Source organism: Bubalus kerabau, chromosome X (assembly GCF_029407905.1).
Source record: "Bubalus kerabau isolate K-KA32 ecotype Philippines breed swamp buffalo chromosome X, PCC_UOA_SB_1v2, whole genome shotgun sequence".
NCBI classification, from domain to species: domain Eukaryota; kingdom Metazoa; phylum Chordata; class Mammalia; order Artiodactyla; family Bovidae; genus Bubalus; species Bubalus kerabau.
The window spans coordinates 136641238-136643261 of record NC_073647.1 but is presented as its reverse complement, the minus strand read 5'-3'; the positions used below and the strand labels follow the sequence as shown (position 1 = coordinate 136643261).

The 2024-nt window shown below is 44.8% G+C and overlaps 1 pseudogene; it reads left to right on the top strand.

The window, feature by feature from the left end:
* Nucleotides 1-1030, top strand: LOC129640196 (melanoma-associated antigen B5-like; annotated as a pseudogene).
* Nucleotides 1031-2024: the final 994 nt, after the last annotated feature.

Sequence of the window (2024 nt, the reverse complement as noted above, 5' to 3'; positions counted from 1 at the left end):
ATGCCTCGGGCTCAGAATCATAAGCTCTGCATCTGTGAGAAATGCCACCAGGCCCGATATGAGCTCCAAGGTCACAGGGGAGTTCAGCCTGCTGGAATAATGGAAGCGCTTCCCTCTACCTCTTCTCTTTTAGAAGATAATTCACAGAGCTCCTCAGCTACTGGGTCAAATAGCACTTCCCAGGGGTCTTCGGAAGCCCCATCTACTACCAGCACTTTTTCAACTACTTCTGACACAACATCTGATGAAGAAGATACCAGTCAAGATGAGGAAGATTCAGGTTCCTCCGATATCTCATCTTCTACCTACAGTGATACTCTGAACAGCATGACAAGTTCGTTGGAACAGTTCCTTCTGCATAAATATAAAATGAAGCAGCCCATCATGAAGGAAAACATGCTGAAGATTATCCACCCAAGATACCATGACCGATTTGCCAAGATTCTCAAGAGAGCCGCTGAACACATCGAGGCTGTCTCTGCAGTTGACTTGAAGGAAGCTGATTCAACCATCCACTCCTATGACCTTGTCAGCAAACTGTACTTGCCCAACAATGGGAGGGTGTGGGATGGTAGGGGCTTACCTGAGACCGGTCTCTTGATGACAGTTCTGGGTGTGATCTTCGTGAAGGGCCACTGTGCCGCTGAGGAAGACATCTGGAAATTCTTGAATATGATGCGAGTATATGCTGGGAGAAAACACTTCATCTACGGAGAGCCCAGGAAGCTCATCACCAAAGACTTTGTGACGATGAAGTACCTGGAGTACCGCCAGGTTGCCAACGGAGATCTTCCACGTTACGAGTTCCTGTGGGCCCACGAGCCCAGGCTGAAACCAGCAAAATGAAAGTCTTGGAATTTTTGGCAAAAGTCAATGATACGGTCCCCAGTGCCTTCTCATCACAATATGAAGAAGCTTTGCGAGATGAGGAGAAGAGAGCTCGAGCCACAGGTCCACCCAGGCCTGGCACCACTGTCACTTCCAGGCATGTTCCACGGCCACGTCCAGCAGCTTCTCCCACGCCTACTGAAGACCAAGACTTTTAAAAAATCATCCAGATAAGAAAATTTGACATCAAAATAGGGACTTTTGCCGAAATGGGAAGCAATCCCACAATAATACTGTTGGGACAATGGAATGAAAAAATAAAATGAAAAAAATTTCAAAACATGATCAACCTTGATTGTTCTCCATCTTTTCTGTCTTCTGTTTTGTAAAATTAAATTATTTATACCTCGATATGCTTCTCGAAAAATGCAGGAGGTATTAAACCTTAACAAGTTAGACCTCTTACTGTCTTCTTTTATTTTTTGAGCATCTGCTCTTTGAAAGGCTCTATGCTAGTTCTGGTGAGGCTAAGATCAAGACCTAGCCTATGCCCATACAACTTTAGAAACAAGGAGCTGCAATCACATAAGCAAGATCTTGAGATAGCCTTTAGGAATGACAAGAAAGTAAAAAGACTATCCAGGAAGAAATCTCTACCTGGGCTAACGTACTGATTTGTTAGGCTTTCCACAACAAAACTCCACAGAATGAGTGGCTGAAACAACGGAATTTTATTTTCTCAGAGTTCTAGAGGCTGCAAGTCCCAGATGAGGGCTGGTTTACCCTGAGGCCTCTCCCCTTGGCTGCCAGATGGCCACCCTTTTCATTTGGCATTCCTTTTGAGTGCATATATCCCTGGTGTCTCCTTTTGTGCCTCAATTTCTTCTTATAGTCACACGGGTTATGGCCCATCCTAATGACTTCATTTTAAGTCAACCATTGCTTTAAAGACCTTATTTCTAGCTACACTTGCATTCTGAAGTACTCTGAGATATGCTTTCAATATGCATTTGTGGAGGGGACACAATTTGGCCCCTAACAGACAGAAATCTACAGGTCTCTGCTCTTATCTCAATGTAGGACATTCCAGTGCACAGACTGGTATTCTACGCACGTTATCTCCAGGGAGTTTCTGAGATGTAAGGGTGAACTCCCTTGAGGTGTTTGGGGAAGAAGGACATTCCTCCCTTTACCCC